Consider the following 25,201-nt stretch of genomic DNA (forward strand, 5'->3'; position numbering starts at 1 on the left):
ACATATTCACGAACACTGAATTAGCGAATACTGAATTGTTGCTCCTAGGGTAAATATGGGGTCAGTTTCCTATGAGCCTCTGGTCACGTGTCTTCATCAACCAATCAGTGCATACGTTTGTTCTACGTGTTTCTATTTCAAGACACCTTATGTAATGTACAGCGCTGAGTCATTAAGGTTGAGCTCACAGCTGACAGCTCTGTAACTCATGCTTGGATGAAGCTTGTGTCCTGTGTATATTTTCCACATAGGGCACATCAGAGCCTTTTTGTGCTTAAAGAGCAGTTGACAGCACTTCAGCACCATGTTTGGGGCCCATTTTAATCACCGAAATCACCAACAAAGAGCACAAAAATGTGAAAAATACAGCACTAAATAGACCATGAAAAACACACTATATACAGTAAGATTGCTGAAACAGGAAGGTAGAGTCTGCCTTGTTCGACCCCAGCAAAGAATGTGTGTGTTGGCAGCTCAAAATGTTTACTACTCTGTGTCTGTGCAGGAGTGATCGCAAAAACACTGTAAGTACTGGTCTTAGGGTTACGAAGAAATTTTAGTGAAGAGGCGAATCCACTAATAGGGAACAGGTGAATATTGAGAATCGACTGTTTATTATTCTGAATTGAAGTTAGTAATTTATAGTCGCTTCTTTCCTTCCAAAAGTGTCTAGTGACTATGCTGTGAGCTTTCTGAGGAGTTCGCATATGGTGAAAAAAAAAATGACAGCAAGTAAATGGTGCTTTTACTATGAGGTTTGCGTTCTCTCATTCAGTTCTTATAAGAATTCTCTGAATTACGTACTATTATTTTTCTTACTTTACAGATGGGGAAACCAAGGCTTAGTGGCCTTAATAATATTTGCCGCTGGTAGCAGAGTAAAGAGTAAAGGCTGACTGCACACAGGCTGTCTGATTCAGGAGCCCACGTGTTTAATTGCTGGGCTGTCCTGCCTGTGAATTTAAGTCCTTGTGGAGAAATGTCTGGAAAGGAAACACAAGACCTTCAGCCAAGTCAGCTGGTCAGACCCTGTGAGTGGCAGCGGGCCCGACTGGAAAGGAAGCAGGGAGGGCCTCTAGGAGGAAGCAGGGCTGGTGTGCTGGGTGGTCCTGGGATGACTGAATTCACTCACTGGTTTGGGAAGGCAGACGGTCAAGGCTACCGTTGTCTGGAAGGAAGGGCTTCCTGCTGTGGCTGCAAGGAGAACTGTCTGTACTTACCTGCGGCAGTGAATTGTCCAGACTGGATCTATTTGCCTGAAGGCAGTGGCACAGGGACTCGGGGCGCTTGGTGGAGACTGGACAGCACTAGTGTGACAAGGTTGGTACCCAGTCAGCAAAGTTTGGGGCCCAGAGGGGACATGACCTTGGGTTATAAGAGTCTTTTAGGTAGCAGCCTGGCACCTGGGTATGTCAGAAGGGCTAAGATCATGCTTTGACCATCCCTCTAGAAGGCAATGTGCAGCGTGAGAGGAGACCCTGGAGGGCAGACACTTCGGTGATCCCCTCCATGCTCTCTGGGGTCAGTGGGGTTCTCGGACCAGGCCAGAGCCCTGCCACTGAGCCATCTGCTATTATCTGGCTGACAGCGTGCCCAGGAATAAGTGAGTATAAAAAGAAGTATCATGTCGGGTACAGGGCCATCCGTAACTCCCTCCTTCTCTGAGAGAACTAAGACCCAGAGCCCTGTTTGTGGCCCAGACGCTCTGAGTAGAGCTGCACTCTGCTCCCCCCACACACGGGTGGCCTCCTCGCTCACAGCTGCTCTCAATGGTCACAGGAGGCGGCCAGCTGGTCAGACTGTCTATGGCCGGAAGGGGACTCTGGAATGTCTCCAGCGAGAGCAGTTTCCATACTTCAGATCAAGTTGTCAGACCTTTCCAGGCACAAAAAGGCCCCGATCTCTAGAGAAGGGGCACCCGCTGCCCATGCACAGAATCTCATCCTGTGCAAGGGAGGGCTCGGCCTTTGTCTCAACACCCTCCACCTTAATATGAACAAAGCACCCGCTCCAACAGCCTTTCCTTCATGGCCTCCTGCCCAGCATTGCTCTGGTGAATTCCTTTTGGCAAGAAACCAACGTTTCCCACAACACTCAGCATTTCTAAAGCAACTGACCCTACTTCTCCAAGGACCGTGGCTCCTGTACCTCCCTCCTTCTGAGGAGGCATCTGAGGGTAGCGGCAGACTGGGTGCAGCCCAGCACTGCAGGTGATGTTTCCATCTTTGGCAAATTCTCTCTTGGTCATAATTTATATTATTCAGGTCTCCTCTAATTTCTCCAAGGCCTAGGCCTGTGGACTTGTGATCTTTTGTACAACGAGAGTGGATCTGGTCAAAATGAAGAAGTGGGTGAAATCTCCCTCTGTTAACCCCACCCCACGCGGTCCTCTTCCTTCTCTGGACCTTCCTGCTCCTGAGTGGCTGCTCCCCGTGCCTTCACTCTCTCTCAGACAAGTTCCTTTTACAGGTAGGGGTACTATCCCTTTGAAACTTTCACGATTAGGAGACAGTGTACAAATCGGGAACCCAAGCAAAACTTGTGGCCAACTTCCACCAATATCACCTTAACATGAAAAAAAAAATCTGACTCCAAAATCATTGAAAAGTAACATGGGTGTATTCAAGGTGTTCTGAAGCAGCTGTGTGTGTTATATTGTATCACAGAGAGAAAGACTTCCAAAAAATTCTCTTTTCAGAAAAATTCCCATTCTTCAATCAGCAGATTTTTCTCTTCTCTCCTCCTTTTTCTTCCCCAAAGTTTTCTGCCCCAAGCACGTGCCTGTCACTTATGCCTCGTGGCCCAGCCACCCCTCTGTGGGGGACACCTTTTCCTGCCTCCTGGGTGTTCTTCCCTCTGTAGCCCCATAATCTGCTCCATTTTTGGGGCTTTTTCAATTTTGCACTTTCATCCTTTTTTTCCCACTTGCCACGATAAAAGCCTGGTCATAGAGCCACGGAAGAAAAGTCGTGAGGTGGTCAGGAAGGCAGTATGTCACAGGTAAGAGGAAGGGATCACAGCCCTGGCGTTACCTGGCTGAGATGCGTCCTGCCTTTTGTACATGGTGAGGGGAAGAATGCGAAGTGTCCCACTCAAAATCTACAGCTCTGTCAAGCTAGGATTCAGATGGGTGAGTGGAACAGGGACTTTGTTTTGGGAAAATCTTCCACCGTTCTTTTTTTTATTGACATACGGTTAATTACAAAGTGTCAATTTCTGGTGTATAGCACAATGCCTTCCACCGTTCTTAAAGTCATCCAGTAAGCCTGTGCCTTCTAAGATTTCAAGCTATTTTGCAAATGTGTTAGTTCAGAATCTGGCTCCTGACTCGTGTTCTGGTATTACCTCTGGCTACTTGCCCCCGTGTGTCCTACACTCTAACCTTGCTTGATTGACTAGCATCTTTTCTAATGTATCATGCCATTTTATGTCACGATGCCCTCACCCCCACCCTTCTCTATTCTATGCCCTCTGTGGTAATTGCCAACCACTTCTCTGATTTCCCTCTAGCTTGTGAACTCCCAGTTCCTGAGGAATCTGACAGATAATTGGTTCTTAAAAATATTTCTTGTATGGATGAATGAAAGAAAGAATGAAGGAATGAAGAGTTAGGAAAAACATTACAGTGTATTTCTAAACTTCAGTCAAAATTAAAAAAAAAAAAACAAAAAACAACATTGTAGTGAAAATTATGACTGCAAATAAGCCAGTACAATGAATGACTTTTTCAGTCTAAGGATTTATGTCATTCTTTAATTCTGGGACATTCTCAGTTTGTCATCTCATGGTATTTTCTCTCTCCCATTTTAACTATTTTCACCACCTGGAACTCCAGTTATACATAAGTTGGAGCTTCTCAGTCTATCCTCTGTAACTTCATTTTCACTTTTCTTTGCATTCATCTTCTCTTATTGCATTCAGAGTGATGTATTGTATACTCAGCAATAGGCTATGCCATGCTGTACCACAAATCAACTCAGAAAGCAGAACAAAGGTTTACTTCTTGCCTATGTCACAATCTGAGGTAGGTTGGGGGTCTCTTTCGACAGATCTCCTCCAAGATATAACTTTGTTCTTGTGATGCTGTCATCATCAACATGTGGCCTTAATATATTGTCTCCAACAAAGGAGATGTTTTGTGGCCAGGCTTAAAAGTGACATGCTTTACTTTCACTCACGTCCCAATCACATGGCCCTGATCTCACTGCAAGGACATCCAGGAAATATGGTTTTCTCCTGTGCCCAGGAAGAGGAAATGGAATGGGTGAATATCTAATCAGTGTCTACCACATTTACTTGGTTTCTTTCTAATATACTGATTCTATTTTACCTTATCTAGTCTATTATTAAAACATCTACTAAATTTTTTACTCAACTTTCAATTTTCAAAAATTTTGGTTCATTTTTATATATCCCTTTTCCAATTTAATGACCTGTTATCATTTTTAAGTATACTATCTCTTCATTTATCTCTTTGAGAATTGTAAACAACTTTGTTTTAAACCCCTGGGCTAGTTGCTCCATTATTTTTATTTTCTTCGGTGTGATTTGTCCTATTCATTGGATCTGTCGACCAGTTCTCATTACTTTAGGTGTCATTATGTGCTTCGTAGTTTTTGTATGAAAGCTGACTGTGCGTGGGACCTTCTCTCCATGCTTTCTCTTCCCTATTGAGTGATTTCATTGTTGCCTCAGCCTGGTCCTCTGAGATGCACATCTCTGAACTGGGGTTTTGTATAAGGACTTAGGCATTGTGACCCATTATATATCATATATTCACCTGATTCAATATTTGATCCAATACATATAGCACCATTTTTTGATGCCATACATAGGTCCAATTCTTGTCACTCCAAACAGAAAGGTTCTAAAAACTTAATTCATTGGTAGACTCTTTTGGCTTGGCCCCAGGCTTCAGGGCAGGAGCTGGATTCTGATTCCCACCCACTCACAGGATTCTCTTGGCATCTTTCTTACTGAACAATTGAAGACCTGGCCTCCACACCTTCTAGCTGGCCCAGTTATGCTTGTATTGCATGGCCTCCACTCCTGCCTACCTTACTATAAAGTCTTCCTCTATCTTCTCGAACAGAATTAAATGTGTCCCCTTCTGCGTTAACCAGCACACATTATATTATGATTATTTATATACAGCCCTGTCTGCTTAACTAGACTGCAAGCACTTTGAAGGGCGAGATTAAGCCCTATTTATCTTGCTGCCCCAGATGGGGGTTTCTTTTGACAGGTCTCCACCAAGATACGACTTTCTTGTGATGCTGTCATCATCAACATGTAGTCTTAGCAGCACAACGGCTCCAAACAGTGGTACTCAATATTGGTGAAATTGAATTTGAGGGGTTTTAGGGCTCTCAAGAAATCCAATTTTTACTATAACCCAGAAACGAGTCTCCAGTGATAGAACAAGATGTTTGTGGAAGATAATTTACAGACACAACCAAAAGGCATGTATTTGGACTCTAAAAATGATGTTCTGATCTGCCTGTTTGTATGCTAACTTGGGCAAGCCCTTTTATTTGCTCTCATTTTGCTCCTTTGAAGATATAATTGCTTCTTGGTTCCATATTTCTATTGCTCATTACACTGTTCCATACCATTTCATTCTGAAAATAAAACAAAATAGGATATTTAAAATTAATGATGTGGGGCATAGCCTTTTTTTTTTTCCCTCTACCTCTAGGCAGAATTAGCAAATGGCTTGAACACCAGCCATTCTTTTTATTGGAAGCATCTGGGTTTCATTAGAGTAAGAAAAATCACTGATTACAAGGGGAGAGACCTCAGACCTACTTTATAAAGGATCACTGGGATGTTTCTCTGCCTCCTTCCCATATCTGGCAGGCTTGTGGTGGCTACTTCTGGTTCAAAGTAAGTCGAGGAGCCATCCTCATTGGTTTTGGAATTTGGATATTCCTAGCATAAGGCGTTCCCCATTGGCTTCATTTCCAAAGATTTAGAAAATGAGCAGTTTCTTGGATGATATAAGACCCGACGTGGCAGAGCCCTGTATCTTTTGTGACTGTCCCTTGAAGAAACTAAAGTATCAGTGGGGTCTATTCGTCATGTTTTCTAACTTATGAAGGTAGCTGAAGGTTTGTCCTTTCCCCTCACGCACCATAACTTGGTTAAGGTGGAACTTGCAAAGACACACAATGGAGCCACCATATACGGGGATGAAACATTCAGTGAGAGGTGTTACAAGAGTACTACTATTAATAACAGTATTTGGCTTTGATTGTGAATTTAAAGACCAAGCCCTTTACTTATTATATTCCACTTGGATATGTGTGTGTTGGAGGAATGTTACTAAAGCTTGTTTTTCTCAAGCTTGGTTCTCTCTTCCCTCCTATCTGACCAATATAGGAAAATCTGACTGTCTACTCTGATGATCACCTTGCCCTTGAAAAACTTTAGCAGGATTGGGGTAAACAGTGGATTTGTTTCCCTTGACTCATATGCTTATGTGTTGCAATATGTATTAATTTTAAATCTGAAATTGCTGAAAATGCAACTCAGATTAGCTTAAACACTAAAGGGAATGTGTTGGTTCACATGCTGAAAAGACTGGAAATAGCAGGCTTCCATCAAGGCTTTATCCAGCAACTCCCAATAACACTGAAGACCCAGTGGCTTTTCTTTTTTCCTCTTCACCTTCCTCAACATGTATTTCCCCAAGTGGCCACAAGATGGCTGTAGTAGCTTTGAGGGTGAAGGACTTGTTCAAATCCAAAAGAGAAAGTCTTTCAAGTAGTTTCAAAGGAAGAGTGAAGCCGTTTTCCTCAGAATCCATCAGAAAATGTGTCTTTGTTTTGATTGACTCTTATTAGGTCAGATGTTCATCCCTGAACCAGTCGTGGTGATGGGGGAGGAAAGGGACCTACTGATCACCTTAAGTCGGTCAAGGTCCATCCTTGGAATTGAATGTGGTCAGCTTCCCTTCAAGCACGTGAGCTGCCCCGAACAGAAATCAAGGTACTGGGTCAGAGGGACGATGGCACGTGCTCCCAAACTGCATATGTCTTCAGGAGAGAAGCGCCTTCACTTTCTCTCCTCTGGTCTTGGAGGGAAAAGAGTCAGGGGCTCACTCTGGAGAGGAATGGGGCCCTGAAGAGAGGAAGCACAGAGTAGACCAGCCTCTAGTCTAGCTCTGGGGTTAAAGAGACAAAAAGGTTCCCATATGATCTCCTGGCCCACCTGGTTAGGAGACCCCCCCACCCAGCCCCGTAGTGACAGTGCGCATCAGCAGGACTCCTCCTCTGCACATGCTCGGGGCATCCCATGGACTAGACCAGCAGGAAGCTGGTAAGCTCGCGGTGTGACAGGAATCAGATTCGGGACGTCCGCCACCCTCGCACATTTAGCACCACTAACTGAAAGAAGCATCAGCAGGTCAGTACGAGTATCACTAGCTTTATGATAGTGACTCAATCAGTTGAATTTCTGATCCTTCATTTCTTCACCGGTGAAATGAGGCTAATGGGGCCATAGTAACCTCCTTGCTTATTTTGTGTTGAAGATTTCAAGAGGGGACGTTTCTGTTCTTTGTCCCATGTTTTTGTATCGGCCCATGTAAGTGGGAACTCCCGCCCACTGTGGCCTTTCTTCCTCCAAACTAGCTCCTCCCAAAGGAAGGCGGAATCACACATTTGATTGGCCAGCCATCTATCACTCGTAAGTTACAATAGAGGGCGGGGTTATGTAAAACGTTACTCTAGAGGGCGGGGTTATATATGAATATCACACTAGAGGGCGGGTTATGCACGAACGTTACACTGGAGGGTGGGGTTATGTAGGGAAGTCACACTAGAGGGTGGGGTTATCAAGGAACGTTACACTAGAGGGCGTGGTCATGTACGCAAGCTGGGGAAGGTCAGCACTCATACTGGGCGCAGCCCCCTGCCATGGGTGAGCAGACCAGGCAGGACCTGTTCTGGCATGCCCAGACATCCTTCCCCATCACTTCTTGCAGTGAAATTGGAGAACAGAGCTCTTGGGGAATCTGGTCAGCTCTCTCACCTCTGGTGCCCTGAGTGTGCAGCTCTCACCTTTGGATATGAGTTTGGAGAGAGGAACCCCCACCTTTGACGTGGGCTCACGGTCCCCCATTCAGCTTTTACCAGACCTTTGCATTAGAATATTAGGTTCTTGTCCTGCCAGCTTTAAAAACTAGTGCTCTTTCCCAGTTGTCTATTGATCTTTGTGTATGGGCTCCTTTGGCAGGAACCCAGGTGAGAACTTGGGGATACTGGTTGAGGAAGGAGAGAAGATAGAAAGAGATACCAAGGTCTAGCCTATTCCTTTAATGCCCTGCTGAGTTGTAGAGATGAAATGAACTATTAACACCATCTGAGAAGCAAGTTACCCAGTACAGTTGCATTAAAAATCACTCTACCTCCTGATATATGTGCCCAATACCTAGAAGGGCATTAAAGTTGCATGCCAACTACAGTCACTGCGAGGTATGGATGCATTCAGGCCATAGCCTTTATTGGAACTTCCTCTGGGTGTATCATGGATGTGTATGTGGCTAGGGAAGGGTGGGGATGTTAGAGGGAAGAGTGGGAGAGAGGGAGTTTGTACATAAACTTCGAGCACACTTATAAATTAGCCTGGTGTTTTATGAACTGCTGGTTGTGACAGGTTTGTGGGTTTTAAACCAGTTCAGTGATCGGCATTTTAAAATGGAGTGGAAAGGAATGAAATGGAGAATAGTGGATCAGAATGGAACATTTCTTAATTTTGATAGTGGCCAAAATGTTTGAAAACTGCTGAGTTGGAAAAAAAGACTGCATTGGTAGAAGACTAAATACAAAGTTTGGAAAGCTTGACTCCCTAGCCGACGGTCACTTAATTTCAGGCTTCTTGACCCCAAACCCAGGGCTTTTTTTCTCTAACATTTCAATGCAGTGTACACCTCCCTTTGTGGGCAGAATCGTTATGCCGTTTCATTTTTAACGACTGAATATTAGGTCAATATAACATTATTTGTTTCACTATTTCCCTACTATTGAGTATTCTGGTAATTTCATTTGTTAGCTACTATAAATAATTCTGCTATACATATTTTTATAATTATAGGTTTGTTCTTATGAATTAGTTACATGGAATACATTTTCTGGTATGATTACTTTTATGGCTCTTACCAAAAAAAAAAAACAAAACCAATTTACACTTCCACCAACAACCATCTCCCACTAGTCTCACAGGTACTAATGTTATCATTTATCCCTATACTGTTATCTAATATGTGTTAAATGGTTCCTTATAATTGTTTTCAGTTGGATTTCTTTAATTACTTTTGAGGTTTAGTGTTCCAACATTGGTTTATGTTGGCTTTCCTGATATATAAACTGCCTGTGTGTGTCCTAGACTATGTCTCCACTGGGAACCTGGTTTGAATGACTCAATATATTTTAAACCTCAAATATCCAGCCATATTTATGGAAAGCATTTACAGCAAACATTTTTCTTATTCTGTTACATCTCTGTTTTAATTTTGTGGAATTCCATTACTTCACAGTTTTACATTTTTATATATGTAATTCTATCCATCGTTATTATGTACTTTGAACTTCTTCCACGATTTAAATCATAAAAAGAAATAATCTCCTTATAGTTAGAAAAAGCGTTTTATTTCACTTTTTTGTAATATGATTTTTAATTCTGATACATGTGCACAAAATGAAAAATTCCTCACTTTCGTGGAATGTGAGGGCGTAAGTCAAAAACACATTTGTTGTAAGATTTTTTCCTTTCTTTTAAATCAGTCCTTCTCAGTGAGTGGTCCCAGACCAGGGACATCACATTACCTAGGAACCTGTCATAAATATAGATTCTCAGGCTCCATTCTGCACCTACTGAATCAAAAACTCTGGGGATAATCTAGGTTTTAATAAGCCCTCCAGGTGATGCCAATTCACTGTTCTAATTCAATCCTAATGCATTTTTACTTGGGCACGGACTCAGCCACTCACTCCTAACTTTTAATTAATTGATGGTTGAGATCATCTGCCTTTGCTAGGCAATTCTCTTGAAGCCCACAGAGCATCATTTCTTCAGCTTATGGAAACATCCTACTACAATGTCCCCTCCACCCACATCCTTTATTAGAATAGCCAGTCATATGCCCAAGCCTTCAATTTGTGGTTTTGCTTGTAACCATCCTCCCCGCAACACCCCCATTACTACTTTATACTCTCTAAGCCTTGCGTGAAGCTGTTCTTTCAGCTGCCCTCTTGGGTTCTCAACTTTGAGATAGTATGTGTATTTTATCTTTGCTTATGGAGAGTTTCTCAAGCTTTCTGATTTTTTCCTGCTCTTCTAGGTCTATGCCTGGTGCCTTCAATGGTGATCTTTTTCCTTCTCCCAAGGTCAGTTTTCAAGCACCCTTCGATAATAAATATAAGACTGGCCAAAGATAACATTCTTAAAATATTGTTCTAAAATATCAAAGGAAATTTCAAAATTTTCTCAGGAAGAAAATAGGAAATATCCACGTTGCTAACCAGGAACTCCATTAGGCGGACAGGAGGACTTTCAAAGGGCAGGATGTTGATGGTGGCACAGGAAGTGATCCCGGTATGGTCCTAGCTCTAGATACCCACAAAATATATTTTATCAGTTTATCTGGAGTTGATCAGTCTCCCAAGAAGCTGATCAATGAGAGTGAGCATCAAGGGGGGAGGGTGTAGCTGAGTAGTAGAGCACATGCTTAGTATGCACGAGGTCATGAGTTTGATCCCCAGCATCTCTGTTAAATTAAGAAAAAAAAAAAGAGTGAGCATCAAACCACTAACACTGTTTGAGATACTCTTTAAGGACCTTCCTTTCTCTGATCTATTTCATCACTAATTATCGCCATCTCTGAAGACTTGCCGTAATTAGTCAACCCTTCCTGCTGTGCCTGGCCTAAGCAGATGCCACTCTCCTTAACTCACGTGTCTCCACAGTCTGAGACGGATGCAGTGGAATAGGAGCTATATTCCTACCAGAGCCAGGACCAGCTCCATCTCCTGATGCGGCGGAGAGGGCTTTACCCAAAAGTGATCCTGGGAACCAGCACCAGCCTTAACACCTCACAGTGCATCACAGACGTTGACAGGAAGAGCCCAGGGATGTCTCACAACTGCCTTGCCAGGCAGAGGGTGTTTGAGGTTGAACCAGTCTTGGATCTGTAGGTGGGACAAGCACACCCATATTCCATGCCTTGGGCAACCAATAAAGTCAAGTTGTAAACATCTCAGTGCTTTTCAAAGCAAGCATCTGGGCTTCTCACCACCTTTCCCCCAACCTGCTGGTATTCTCATCCCTTCAAAGATGACAGTTCAGACGCCACCCCAGAGTGTCCCATTCTAGACCTCCTCAGGCAGGTCTCACACTTAGACGTTCCCTTGGGATGCAACCCACACAGGAAGCTGCCTCGGGTGTCTTCCCAGGAGAGTTCCAGGAGGCTGCAGACATTTATAACACATGTCAGTCCTAGAGCCACACCTACATGGAAACAGTGAAATATTTAGGTGTTCTGCAGTCCCTGTCCCTGATAAGAAGGGTTCAGGGAGAAAGCCACCGTAACTGGATAATTAGCAGAAGTGACAGTCGGGCCACTGCACTCACAGGTTCTGTTCCTCACCTCATTTGTGGAGGCTGCAGGGTAATCTTAACTCCCAAACCATTTTAGGATAGTTGAGAGCAATTTCCTATCCTCCTCATACAGCTACAGATCATAGTACTTGTAGCCAGGATCTATGATTTGGGGGGAAAGTGAAGAAATGGGTTATTTCATGTTTGAGATACAGCAACGCCCTGTCAGTGGGTTACTTGGGACTTCTGGACTTCATCCGGTCTGAGGGCCCCACACAGGAGAGCCTAGTCAGCTTGTCACCCAGAAGCTCACTTGGGGATGGGGTCAGGTAACCAGAGCCACTGATTTGGGGCAGCAGCTGCCTTAGGAACCCCCTCTGCACACTATAGTTCAGAGACAGATGCAGGAGGGTCTGAGAGGTGAACAGGTGCAGAATCCTGAGTCTGAAAGCCCCCTTCTTAACTGGCACCTCAGGCAGGACTTTTCTGGTCCTCCCCTGAAAAATGAGAGATTTGGGCACTCATATGATCTTTCCTACATACCAAAAGAATATTGATTTATTAATTTACAGTGGTGGCCATCTTCTTCTAGTGACTGGAAGTATTTCCAAGGAATCCATCCATAGTATGGAGTCCCTGGACACCCATATCAATGTTCAAAAAGACTTCTCAGTGGGCAAATAATCGGAGTTTACAGCTTGGATGGTCTCGAGGGATTTCATTCAGGCCACCAAGGCCTGCTGAAGCCACCCTGCTCTGCAGAAAGAAGAGTGATGGGAAAATCTGTGCCCACCAGATATGGTCACGCTCTCTCCTTTGGAACGTACTGGATGAGCCTTAACACATCCTTACTCTTGAGCTGTCTTTCTCATTCCAGTGGTGATAGAACAATTCCAATAATAAAGTATTAATTGATTGGATTAATGGTGCTTGTATTAGTGAGTGATTGGACTATTAATTGATTGGATAAGTGACACTTATATTGTTAACAATTTCATTCCATTTATATTCGTGCATCCGTTCATTTACCAAGTATTTATTGAGCTGCTTCTACATATCAGGTACCATTCTAGGCACTGCCGATATGGTTGTAGAAAAGATAGGAAAGATTCCTGTACTCATCTAAGTTTTGGCATTTATGAATAAATCTGCTATAAATATTTGCGTGCAGGTTCTTGTGGGCACATATATTTTCAACTCCTTTGGATAAATGCCAAGGATCATGATTGCTGGATAATATGTTAAGAGTATGTTTAGTTTTGTAAAAAACTGCCAAGCTGTCTTCCAAAGTGGCTGTACCATTTGTGCACCCACCAGAAATATATGAAATTTCCCATTGTTTCCATATCATGCTATGTGCCATTTGATCATATTCTTCTTTGAGGTGTCTGTTCAGATTTTTTGCACATTTTTGAGTTGTTTCTTTTCTTATTGTTGAATGTTAAGAATCACTTGTATAATTTGGATAGCAGTCTTTTATCAGATATGCATTTGGCAAATACTTTCTCCCCGCCCGAGGCTTGTCTTTTCATTTTCTTAACAGTGTCTTTCACAGAGCAGAAGTTTTAGTTTTGATGAAGTCCAGTTTATCCACTTTTTCCTTTCATGGGTCCTACTTTTGTTACTGTATCTAAAAAGCTGCTGTCAAACTCCAGGTCACCTAGATTTTGTCCTATGTTATTTTCCAAAAGTTTTATAACTTTTCACTTAGGTCTAGGATCAATTTTGAGTTAATTTTTGTGAAGGGTTAAGGTGTGTTTTAGGGTTCTTTTTTTTTCCTTTCTTTTTTTCTTTTTTTTTTTTTTTTTTTTTTGCATGTAGATATCTAGTTGTTCCAGGACCATTTGTTGAAAAGACTCTCCATTCTCCATGGTATTTACTATGCCCTTTAGTTAAAGATCTGTTGCCTCTATCTGTGCAGGTCTATTTCTGGGCTGTCTGTTCCTTTCCATTGATCTACTTGTCTATTCTTTCTCCAGTACAGTATCAAACTGTCTTAATTACTTAGTTTTTATAGTAAGTCTTGAAATCAGGAAGTGCCGGTCCTCTGACTTCGTTCTTCTCCTTCAGTGTTGTGTTGTCTGTTCTGGGACTGTCTCCTTTCCATCTAAAATACAGACTCTGTTTATCAATATCACACATAAACTTTTTGAAATTCACAATTCTGCCCCAGAGTTACAGGAAAGGTGATTTAACTTACCCATTCATAGATGAGCTGAGGGAAGCCCTGGCCAGTTAGGCATTTGCCTGATGTCACGCGGATACTGAAATCCAGGTCCTCCACTGCCAAACCCCCAGTCCCTTCCTCACTCTTGCATCCTCTTTATAGATACTGTCTGGATAGCAGGCTTCAAAATGAGCTGGTTGTCTAGCATATGCTTGGCCTGTGAGCAAAACAGTACCCAGGATTTATCAGGGGCACAGGTCTTCTGCACAGCAGCCTGCTTACAAAGTTACCAGCAGTGCAGAATGTCTGGGGAACTGACAGTTTGTAGTGTTCAGAGGACTGGGAGTGGGGAAGCTGGCAGCCCTGCGTGCCAGCAACCAGAGTGGTCAAGCTCTTAGCATGTGGCTGCTTGAACCTTCCTTCAAAAACCAAACTTAGCTCGCGGGAACTATCACCGAAATACTAAGAGACCGAATAAGTCGTCTGCACTGAAACACAGCTTCCCTTGATCTTAAATCCCTGGCTGTTTCACTAGGACGTCTCTAAAGCCTAGTGAAAAATTATTCCCTTGTACCATATATGACATGTGACACAGTTCACAAACCAAGTTAAAAAAAAATCTTTTTTAAAATATTTTTTCGGGGGGAGGGTATAGCTCAGTGATAGAGCGCGTGTCTAGCATGCATGAAGTCCTGGGTTCAATCCCCAGTACCTCCGTTAAAAAATAAATAAACAAACAAACAAATAAATAATAAAACAAACAACAAAAAGTTTTCTTATTAGAAAAATAATAAGGATTTTAAGAAAGAATTCAAAAGTACAGAAAACAATAAGAAAAACAAAATTACATATATTCTTATTACACAGAGATAATCTCCTTTACCAGTCTGGTAATTCCCTTATAGCATTTATTCCATGCAAATATCTAGCATCTGAGAGGTGTTCATTTTAACTACTTTCAAGTCTTTAATTAAAGTTAATTATTTCTCACTGAGCCCGCCATATTTGAATGTATGTGTTTGGATGAATGGATTGTTTTGGTTACATTTTATCACAAGTACTTCCTCTGACACTGCATATACTTTGTGAATATGACTTTCAGTGGCTGCATTACATCCTATCATATAGCTCATAATTATATATTTAACAGTTCTGCTACTGTTAGAAAATTTGCTATTATAATTATATTCTCAGAGCACAGCCTTGTACATATGTCTTTGTCCATATCTGATTTCAAAATTATTCTTCCTGAGTAAGGACAAAGTTGCTTTTTGTCTTAGGAAGCAGCCCTTTTCAAAGATTTTGTGTCATTCTTGTCAAAATATATGTATTTTTAACACATTAGAGCCATAACCTGCCTACTGTCTTCACATCTGAAAACAATGTGAGACACTTATCTTGTCTCTTTCCCATCAATCTGTTTGTTTTTACCCTTCTAATCATTCTTAGCTAGGTGTAAATATTCCACCCCTGCCAGTTAAGATAGTGATGTGAGACAGTGGCCTTTAAAAGGAAGTCCTCAAATGAAAACTAAACCAGAACTGTCAAAAAAAAAAAAAAAAAAAACCCCATCGAGACTTGTCACTAATAAGGACCTGCCAGCCAGAATTTGCCAGTGGTTTAGATGCTTCTATGCATAAGGATTACTGAGATGACACCCAAACTTTCTCTTCCAATCCCAATATGTTGATTTTCCTCATTTTGACATTTATAAATCTAAATGCAAGTAAATGATAAAGAGATGGAGTTGGGGGGTACATCTATCTACCTACCTATGTGGCTGAGCCTTTTCTTCTGCCAATTTAGTGACATTTTTGTTCCTTGTTTATCAAATCTGCTGTGTAGTCAATTGGATTGAGTCATTCAAATCACCTAAGACACTACACCAACTGCAGTTTTATAAAAATGTTTAAACAAATAAAATGTCTTAGCATACAGTGGGTGATTGTTTACCAGTATAATCTGAGATCACCAAAAAGCACACCAACCTCAGTATACTCTCCCGCAGGCCCAGTCACTTCCATATTACTTATTTATAAAAATGTAGCCCTTATTACAAGAAAACTATAGACTGACATTCCTCGTGGATAAATGCAAACGTCCTCAAAAAATATTAACAGATCAAATCCGGCAATATACATAAAGGGTAATGTGTAATGCCAAAGTGAGGTTCAGTCTAGGAATAAAAATTAGTTTTGCATTTGAAATCAGTCAGTGTAAGCCATCATATTAACAGAATAAAGGAGAAAGGCAATACCGTCATCTCAGGAGATAAAGAAAAAGCAGTTAGCAAAATTCAACATCCATTTACAATAAAAAAATTCCTAGAAAACTGGAGTAGAAAGAAACGTCAATCTGATGAAAGGCATCTATGAAAAACCTCCAGCTAACATCAAATTAGCCGAACTCCAGTTTCCCACTAAGACTGGGAACAAGGCAAGGGTGGCTGCTCTCACTACCTCCATTCGACGCTGCGCCAGAGGTCCTAACCAGCGCAAAGTCAAGCAGAAGAAAGAGAAGACACAAACATCAGAGGCAGAGAAGTAAAACATTCTCTATTTGCAGACAACATGCTTGTTTAGGTAGAAAGTCCTAAGGAATTAAAATTAAAAAACTACTAGAACTAAAACAGAAGTTTAGCAAGGTGTCAGGATACAAGATAAACAAATAAAATCAAATTTCTATATACTAGCAGCGAGTAATTGGGGAAAATTTTAATCCATTTACAATAGTGTCAAAAATAAATAAAATACTCAGGCATAAATTTAATAAAAGACGTGCAAAATATCTATGTTGAAAACCATAAAACATGACTGAGAGAAATTAAGGAAGACCTAAACAAATGGAGGGATATATCATTTTCATGGGGCAGAAACTCAATAGCGTTGCCACTTCTTTGCATATTGATTTATAGAGCCAATGCAGCCTCAGCGATAATTCCAGCAGGCTGTTCCTTAATAAAGAGAAATTTACAAGGTCACTCTAAAATTTATATGGAAATGCAAGGAATCTAGAATACCAAAACAATCTTAGAAGAGAAGAGCAAATCTAGAAGAGTTTTACTACCTGACTTCAAGATTTACAAAGCTACAGTAATCACACCCAAGGATCAGTGGACCAGACCAATGGAACAGGGTCCAAAAATAGAGCTAAACTTACACAGTCAGTTGATCTCATACAAAGATGCCAAGCAAACCTGAGGAAGCAGAGAAGTTTGTTTAACAAATGGTGCTAGAACAACTGAATAGCCATATAGAAAAAAAGGATAAATCTTGAACCAAACCTTATAGCATACATGTAAATTAAATTGAGGTAGATTATAAACCTAAATATAAGAGCTAAAACAGTGATCTTTTTAAAGTAGAAAACACAGGATAATATGTTCCTGACCTGGAAGTAAGCAGGTAGACGGAACAGAGAAAGGAGTAACCATCAAAGAAAAATACTGGTAACCAAGAAAGCATCAGATTGAAACAATTATGCTCGTCAAAACGTCACTGCTGAGAAAGTGAAAAGGCAGGCTATGGACTGAGGAATATATTTGCAAAGGACTTTTATCTGGAATACCAACAATGGGACAAAAAGAGTGTCAAACAGCCCAATTATTTGAATTGGTAAAATACGAAAGCAGACACTTCACAAGGAAAAAGATATGGTCCAATAAACATTAAAGAAGTGTCCAACATCATTAGTCATCAGGGAATTGCAAATTAAAACCACAATTAGATAAGACTACGTACCCGCTAGAATGGCTAAAATTGAAAAGATTGACAATTGACAAGATCACATGTGGGGGAGAATTGGGGTAACTGACACTTGTACATTGCTGGTGGGAATGAGCGATGGTACAACGATGTCAGAAAAGTTTTGACTCTTTGTCTATGTGTAAAGTAAATGTGTACTGTATATAGTTAAATATACCTCTTAATCTGTTTATCAGAGAAAAATAGAATGCATGTGGTCAAAATGACTTGTTCATAGCAACTTAATTCACATAGTAAGTGGAAACAACCCAAATGCCCATCAACAGAGAATGAACGAACCAACAAGGCTATATTCTACCCTGGAGTCCTACTTAGCGATAAAGGGAAGGGAGCTGTTAATAAGCAGAACAGCGTGGATGAATCTCACAGACTTCATGTGGAGTGAAAGAAACCAGCTGCAAAAAAGTACATACAGTATAATTCCGTTTATACAGTATTCCAGAACAGGCAAAATAAATTAATCTAAGGAGAAAAAAACCCCACATCATCATGGATGCCTGATTTGGGGAGATCAGTGAACCATCTAGAAGGGACACAACTTCTGGGGAGGCTGAAACTGTAATAAAAGTATGAGTTATGTACATGCATTCTTTGTCAAAATTGTCGATTTTAATACATTTAATCGACATTTAATACATACATTAATTTATTTTTTTTAAGGGGGAGGGAGGTAATTAGGTGTATTTATTTATTTATTTTTTTGGAGGAGGTACTGGGGATTGAGCCCAGGACCTCATGCATGCTAAGCATGTGCTCTACCACTTGAGTTATGCCCTCCCCCTAATACCTATATTTAAATGCAAATTTAAGATTTATGCATTTCAATGTATGAACATTTTACTTTAAAAAACTATAACATTTATATTATTTAATTGGGGATAGGAAGCATTTGGCAGTAAAGATAAGCAAGAATGGCAAGACGTTGATAATTGCTGAAGCTGGGTGATGGTTACCTGAGGATTTAGTATACTCTTCTGATTTCTCTGTATATGTTTCATACTTCACATAGTAAATAAATTAAAAGTCACAGCCCTTCCTTTCTCAGACTATAGTAATGTAAGGAGGATGGCCGAGAGAACTGAATTATAAAAATAGTTGTTGCTCCAGAGCTTCCTGTGACCTTACAGACGAGTCTGTCTACCTTTGGAATTCAGTTTTTGGAACCCCACTCACCTCCAGACGAAAATTACATTCTTCAGTCTCCAGTCCATCAGCGATAAAGGCGATCATTTGCTTTTCATTTGCCTCATTCTTCTGTCGTCTTTTTCAGTTGGTTCAGAAATTAACTGGGAGCAAAGAATGCAACTAACCGGGCCTCTCTGGCTCCATAATAACCCTGTAATTGCCATTGCAGTGAGGTCAGTCTGTCTCACATTGCTTTATTAATGATATGCTCTCTTCCAGTTTTGGGTAGACCACTACCCTTGAGTCCTCACCAGCTAGGGAAGGCTACAGTGGACTTCACCTTCTGTTGTTTGTTACAAAAACAGTAGGTATTTTTTTTCACAAACATCCTGCCCCACCAACGTACCACTCGTTGGTGTGGGGGGGGGGGGTGGCGATGACGAGAAAGGCAGTCATGTGTAGTGTGCTCCATCCTTGCCTGGCTCGGGCCTGGAACATTTCATTACATGCACTTAAGGGGCCTTTGCAGCCTTGCTTGGGAGAATGTTTCCCTGTTCTGGGCTTGATGTGTGTTCCTTTGTTCTGCATGTGCGTGTGTGTGTTATACGGCACCAGGCCAGCCTCATTGCTGTATCTCTTCCTGGTAGGAGAAATGAGGGCCTCTGCCTCTGGTAAAAGAGTGGTGCATGCAGACCATCTCCCCGCCGTGGGACAGCCATGGGGAACTGGCTCATACTATTGAAACTGACCTTGCTGTCTCCTCTCTAGGTGAATAAGCATCGTTCCATCCAGTGCCTGTGTGAGTTACGTCTTTCTTGGCAACCTGACACCCGTGAAGCATACAGTGGGGTGACAGCTGGGACTGCTGCTCCCGGTGGCAGGTATGCTATTTGCTGTCCTCCACTCAGTGGGACACCTCCACTGGAGGCAGCAACAGGTGTCACTTGCTTAACAAGGGAGGATGTTGAGAGACACTTGAGAAACACTATGGAGCAGGTGGCTGGCATAGCTCAGTGGTAGTGTGTGCTTAGCATGCACGAGGTCCTGGGTTCAATCCCGAGTATCTCCATATGAAAAAAAAGAGAACATGTTTATTGTTTCAATCTCACACCATTCCTAGCCCATAACAGATGCCCAATACAGGTGTTGAAATGAGTTGGCTGGTAACAGACACCACCCCAAAGACCCTGCTTTGCAGCCCCGAAAAGGAGCGGCTGTACTCCTAGGCAGGTGTCTGCAGCACCTTCTCTTGGGACAGAGTGGCTTGCTCCCTCACCGCCTCCCTGTGTCCCCAGGGACAAGGGGTGTCACCTGAGGCAGCTAGCCCACAGCCTGCCCACCATCCTTGCTCCTGGAGATAGAGCCACTGACCTATAGAGGACAAGAATGAGGTCCTCAAGCCCTTCACCTTAGCTGCATTTTCTGTGACAAACAAGACTGGATTTTTGTTTGGTTTTAGCCAAGTTCTGAGCTAGGAGCACACCCAGAAACTTGGCCCAGGTGAGGCATCTGGAGTGAAGATGACAATGAAATCAATCAATGACCTGCTTTCCAGCACAACTCATGCTTGCTTGTCCAGCAGATTAAAAAAGAGAGGGGCTGAAACACCAGGGGACAGAGTGGAGCCAACATTTTTTGACAGTTCTAGACTGCCCCATGCAGGGAGTGCAAACAGAGACAGGGGATGGATGCTGTCCTGTAGATTTTGTTAGGTGGGTACGGCTCTGTTTATGCCCATATACCCCCCATTTTCTAACTCAAAGCTGTCTTCCTACCACAGATGCATGACTTACTCGCTAGAACAAAGCATGGAGTCCATATATAAATGCATTGCTAGACTTTTCTACAGGAAGACAAAAAAAAAAAAAGAAAAAGCTATCTCCCTGCTCCATGCAGATGTCAGCCGGCACCCAAGCATTCGGAGAATGTCACAGAAATTGCATACACAGAAAAGTACGCTGTTAGCGTATTAGCTAGGGTGACCTATTCTTTTAGGCTTTTCAGAGAAATAACTGTCATTTGCAGCGGTTTCAGTCAACGGCTCTCTCTGTCATTTTGTGTAATTAGGGACAGCCATTTTCTTGAGGGTGGCGAAACATGGAGAGATTCAGTTTTTCCTCTTTTTTTTTTTTCCTCTCCCCTTCTCCCGACCCCGGCCCCATAGAACAGTTCCATTACCGTGGCCCTCAGAACGTTAATGGTCTTGCGAAGCGAGTTATCGAGGCAGCGGCCACGACATGGAACATATGGGAAGCCAGGCAGAGAGACAGGCACAGATGATGTAGACAATCAGCTCTGTGGACGGAGGAGAGATGAGTGGCAGAGCCGTTTGCTGAACGTCCTACCTGTCTATCAATCAGTGCCAAAGTACCCTCTTGGCTATCCATCCGGCCTCTTATCTTTTCCGTCAGAGAACAGAGGCCCTAAGGACTCAAAAGCTTGTGTATTTTGACATGTCGGAGGAGAAAGGGATAAAATAAAATTTTCCTGCCACTCAGGGTGAAGGGAATTTAAATCCGTAATTGTTTTCAGCAGCTGCTTTGTTCCAGCACTGCCCTTTTGTCCACCGCTCTTAGAAATGACTTCATTTAGCCAAGCTCTTCCCTTCCCGCATCTTCAAAGCACAAGCCGCACGGCTCTGCTTCGTCAGCGCCTTTGCGCCCCAGCATCACTGATGATACCAGTTACAGCTCCGGGAGTTTGGTTTGTTCACACATTAACCATCATTAGGGACAAACAGCAAACAGCTTCCCTCAGGAGCGAAGTCCATTCCCCGCGCTGACAGAGCCTAAGAAACAGGGTCCATCTAGAATAATGTTTATGCCTGACACACGAGCTTTCTCTTACACTAGCTCTGTTGTCCTGAGTTTACAAAAGTAGTCCCCTATACCAGTGGAAAACCAGTTTTTTTAAAATAAGATTCACCGGTGTGGGTGTAGCTCAGTGGAAGAGTGCGTGCCTAGCATGTATGAGGTCCAGGGTTCAACCTCCAGTGCTTCTATTTAAAAAAAAAACACACAAACGGTATCCTTGTCACTGCCGGTAGCCAGAAGGTCCCAGAGTTTTTGCTTTTCATGCATTTTAGCTGTATCGGGTTGTCTTATATGATGGGCAATCTTGTCTGTAGCATCCTGAGACTGAGTGAAGTCTTGGTTCTCAATATTTCCATTCATACAGCTAAATTTAAAAAAAAAATAACGTATGCATTAAAGAGTGAGCTCCTGTTGTAGGTCTGTGATCTAACAAGTGATGGATTTTGACGATAAAAATCAAACCACTCTATTGCTAACGCTGAGAGATGTGATTAACAGCAGTTCTAACAGGGGTTACTCTTCAAGTGAATTTCCGGTGGTTTTATTTCTCTGAGTGCTGGAGGACCAGCTTCAGGGGAGTCGCAGACTGTAGACAGAGCACCACTGAATTAACTCCTACAGCTGATTCACTTTCCCAGTCACCCCAAGGTCACGTCACCTGGCAATCCATCAATGACTGAATGGTCAATCATTTTTATCAATTAACTCATACATTTGCTTTGTGTTTGATTCCTTAGGTCAAGGCCATTGATAAAACAAGGCTCTAAAACAATAGATTCCATGAAACACACACACATGGCCAAAAATCTCACTTCCTATCTTTCCAGTTTATCTTTGATCATCTGTGAATGGTGGTGAAACACTTTATCTGTGATCTGAACTGTCTTATTAATAAATGACCCAAAGGATTAGGCATATTTTTATGGTCTGATGCCTTAAGTACCCTAAAGATGACAGGAACAAACCTTCCTTATGCCAGCAGTCCATATCTGCTCCAACTCTTACCTATATCCAAGCAGAAGTTCACTGTACTGTGGCGGGTAGCCTGCAGGCTGAATATGAGAGATGTCCTGAGGGAGGACCTCCCCAGCCCCAGAGAAAATGCCGGGATGGTACAGAACTCTCTCTGCAATTTACCAGTTGCTGGAGTAGCTCTCCTCCCCAAGGAGAAGCCAGTGTTTGGGGACAAGCCATGTTTGTGTTGCCTGCCACAGTGTCAGAGCCTTAACCTGTGATGGGCGTGATGTCTGCCTCAAGTTTGCCAGTATTTTCCTCGCAAGGTCTTCTGAGGTAATCTAATTCATCCTAGATTTGATGTCAGCAATTCAGCAAAGCTACTGACAGGCAAAGAGGGGTCTAGACCAGGAGTTAGCAAACTTTTTCTGTAAAGTCAATATTTTTAGCTTTGTGGGACATACAGTTTCTGTCACAACGATTCAATTCTGCCGTTGTAGTGTGAGAGTGGCTACAGACAATGAATGAGTGTGGCTGTGTTGCAATTAATTTTATTTATAAAAACAGGCAGTGGGCTGGATTGGACCCTGGGAGACAGTGTGCCAACCCCTGCTCTACTCAAAACACTGGTCCTCAAGTTCATGAAGCTATCAGAAATCAGAGCTAGGATTTGACTTCTGACCCACTCTGCTACACTCTGCGTAGCACATCATGGCATCGTCTTAAAATATAAAGTCCTGGAATGGCAGTCAGGCCAACCCAAAGCTATGTCTCCAGCCTTGTTTTCCCTACACATTCCTCTACAACCCCCTGCTCCAGGCTACTCACCACTCCCTGAACATGTGGCTTCACTTCCCTGCCTTTATGACTTTGGTCGTGCAGTTCCCTCAATCTGAAAAACCAACAATTTTTCACTGCTCCAAACCTGACACGTTCCTCAGTGCCAAGCTCAGGAATGGCCTCTTTCACCAATACCCCAAGTCAGAATGACCTTTTCCATCCTCTCTGTGGCCTACTTAGAACCGAGTCCGTTCTACCTTACTTTAGAACTCACCATTTACATGTTAATTTCCACATGGTCATGCTGGCCTCTTAATCCATGGGCCATGCTGTTTCATTTTTTTCTTTATCTCTTTATTTTCCTTCCAACTTTTATAATAGTGCCTCAGTGATGGTTGTTGGTTTGAATTGCTACTAGCAGCAACAGTCATCATGGCAGGAATGCTCTCATTAATACTCAACAGTTTCAGTAATATCTGCAAATTAAAGTCTCTTATTTAAAAACACTGTGTCAATTTTTCTTTTCCACAACTGGAAAGAAATTTCTTCATCTATCAACCTGTTTTGATGGTATATGAGAACTTCATTTGGAATACCTATCCATTTCTATTCAATCTGATGCTCCGTGGGACAGACTCATTTATAGTGTGGTAACATCAAAATTGGTCCATTATCCTTTAGAAATAAAATGCTTCCAAGGAGGCCAGGGGTGGGGATGGGAGGGTGTCTACTTCGTTTTCTACTCCCCAGAAGATATTCCCTTTGTTCCTGGATCTTGAGAGCAGGTCTGCTTTGTTAGTGACTTTAGGTTACATCCTGGCCAATTTGGAGATAACCTAGGACTCAGTGACATTTCAAGATAGGCAATAAGACTTAACTGAAAACAGTGCATATGCCTCACTGCCCTCACTGTTCTGGCAGCTTAAACCCAGCCTTCATTTACTTCGGAGTCTCTGAGAACTGACATAAGATCAAATTCCATACTTCTGGACAGCAGAAGGAACCCAAAGAAGAAAACAGAAGAAACCAAGTGAGCCCCAAGAGAAATCAAGCCAGAGTGAAATTTAATCCAAGTGGCAGAATAACTTTCTGTTTAAATGAAAAACTATTTAGAAGTCAGTCACGTGCAAATGATTAACCAGAATGATTATAAATGTGGGTGCTTTAATAAGGACCTGAAGAAAATTTAATAAGGACTTAAGACTGCTTAATGAGGATGGAAGAAAATGATTAAGAAATAATTAAAAGGAAAACAGTATATTCCACAAAGCAGAGAAATGGGATGAAAAATAAAGTGATCACTCTTCCCCCTTTGGGTGTTTTAATTTTTTTCCAAGCTGGAAAAATATTCTGGTTTCTGGCCCCTATTTTGAAATAGCTAGAATGATGAATTTATTGATGGAAAGTGTACTTACCATCTAATCAGAGAAATCCTAAAGGGAAAAGAGTTCGGTACACATCAGAAGTACCCTAGAGATTCAACTGTTCATAACTCTGCATGAACAGGGGGGAACGTGCTATATTCCCATTAAAGAGCAACACAGTTGGTTAAAGAATGAACAAAAAGCAGCATTTCTTCATTAGTGTCATTGCAGGAAGCTGATGCTGTGAAAGCTGGAGGCCATCAAATGGGATATTGCAGCAATAAAACTGAATAAAAAAATGAAATGCTCCATTCTCTTGTCAATCTCGTGTGCTTGTCTCTTTCCTTTTAATATACTAGGCGCTACCCTGGTAAGCTAATGCGTGTTTGCGGCTTCGTTTTGTGCTTGGTAATTGTGCTATGGGCGCTTATTCATTTGACAGAATTTGCTTTAAATGAAGGAAACTGGCAGGTTGGAAGAAAAAACCCAATGTTGCCAAATCACCAATTAAGAAAACTGCCAGAGGGGAAACCGGTCCTGAGACTGGTATCTGTAAAAATGATATAATGGCGCTGCACTTCAAAAGACGTTTTGAAGAGACACTTAATGAAGGACGTAAGAGAGGTGGATTGCAGG

General features: G+C 42.1%; 1 long non-coding RNA gene across 3 annotated transcripts; it reads left to right on the forward strand.

The window, feature by feature from the left end:
* The first annotated feature begins 846 nt into the window (after positions 1 to 846).
* LOC123616450 (uncharacterized) lies at positions 847 to 24,854 on the forward strand. 3 transcript variants are annotated; one of them, XR_006724457.2, is made up of 5 exons: positions 847 to 1,320; positions 10,343 to 10,388; positions 18,934 to 19,018; positions 19,423 to 19,535; positions 20,819 to 24,854. It is a non-coding gene; the product is annotated as an uncharacterized LOC123616450 (long non-coding RNA). The 3 variants fall into 3 exon arrangements; XR_006724456.2 differs by having other exon boundaries at positions 849 to 1,320; positions 24,123 to 24,854; XR_006724455.2 differs by lacking the exons at positions 18,934 to 19,018; positions 19,423 to 19,535; positions 20,819 to 24,854 and adding an exon at positions 12,171 to 18,907 and having other exon boundaries at positions 852 to 1,320.
* Positions 24,855 to 25,201: the final 347 nt, after the last annotated feature.

This window comes from Camelus bactrianus, chromosome 33 (genome assembly GCF_048773025.1).
Source record: "Camelus bactrianus isolate YW-2024 breed Bactrian camel chromosome 33, ASM4877302v1, whole genome shotgun sequence".
Classification (NCBI taxonomy): domain Eukaryota; kingdom Metazoa; phylum Chordata; class Mammalia; order Artiodactyla; family Camelidae; genus Camelus; species Camelus bactrianus.